Consider the following 1428-nt stretch of genomic DNA (forward strand, 5'->3'; position numbering starts at 1 on the left):
ATTGCCAAGGACACGGCTACAACCCAGAAGCCAAGCTACTTCCTATTACTTCCTCCGATCTGCAACGCACTGCCCCCTGATTCTTGACTGTTGTATGAAGTATGGAGTAAAACTGAATGTCTTCTGCCTCCACCTCAGGGTCTTCCAAGTACTCCACAGGTGCCATCTTCCCATTTGTTCGGGAATGTCTTCTACCCCAGCTTGGGTTGACTGCGTAACCAGCTGACTCTTACTGACTGCAAGTCACTTCGCCCGGTTCTCGAGTTGGCCATACGTCATGTTACACGTTCATGGGGCTGGATTATAAATATAATATTGCTATATACTTGCCAGAGTTGATTTGGTCTTGTGTGAAACTAAGCACATTCGCTGTTTGAAGAAAACAATCACTAAGCGTTCAACAATTTTTACTAAGAACTTTTAGTATCTACAAAACTCTGTGTTAGTTTGAGCACTCGGTAAAACATCAACAAAATTGTATTTCTTCCTGTACTTTTTATTGGTGGTTATTATATTTGTAGGTATTTACGTACTTTGCTCGTACGTATCCAACAGCCACGTCACGATAGCTGATTTACGCTCGCAAGTCGGGGAAACTGCTGAAGCAGTCGACTGCAGCCTGTGACGAGGAACCATCCCAGCTTTTGCCTGGAGTGATTTTAGAAAACTATGGAAGACAGAATCAAGGATGGCGGACGCAGGATTCGAACCTAAGTCCTCTGGAATGTTATCCTAGCGTGCTTATCACACAAGCCGAGATCCTTGTCTACTGACACATTTTGGTTAGCTGACCTGCTGTTTGGTGACAGCCAATTTTGAGTAGTTGTGAGCGTGAGGGGGCCCAAATTCTGAATGTCCGCAAGGGGAGGGCCAGAGGCAACGACCCGGTTTGAGTCCAGAAGGGAGAAAAATTATGTATCTTAACAAGTGAATGATGAATTAGGCAAGCCTATTAGTATAATAATTCATTTCAATGCTGATAAACACACGTGAAGTTGATACATCTAGGGTCAAGGAAAAATTATTTTTAGCCAGATTAAAAAGTTCTCTTATGGACATTGACTTTACTGTGCTTGTCACATTGTAGAGAAGAAACAATATTTGTAAGTTGAAAATGAGCTGCTAGTTGCTGTATGAAAGTGGATGCTTACAGTGTAGTTGATGGGGGGGGGGGGGGGGGGTTTGGGGGAGTTGATAAGAAGAAATGTGATGCTTGAATCAAAAAACTTCACTTTTGGTTGTCGTGAAACTGTTGACACGCTGGTGATCTGTCTCCCACTGATGTAGAACCTTGTCAGGTTGGACGCCAGGTGGCACAGCAACTGAGCTAGGCACGCCTCCTCCGCTGGTTCCCGTGCTGGCGGCAGCTATCTCCGCCGTGGCGGCCGATAAGGCAGGATGTGGTCAAGTCCGGGTGCCTGCTCCCAC

This window comes from Bacillus rossius, chromosome 12, assembly GCF_032445375.1.
Source record: "Bacillus rossius redtenbacheri isolate Brsri chromosome 12, Brsri_v3, whole genome shotgun sequence".
NCBI lineage: Eukaryota > Metazoa > Arthropoda > Insecta > Phasmatodea > Bacillidae > Bacillus > Bacillus rossius.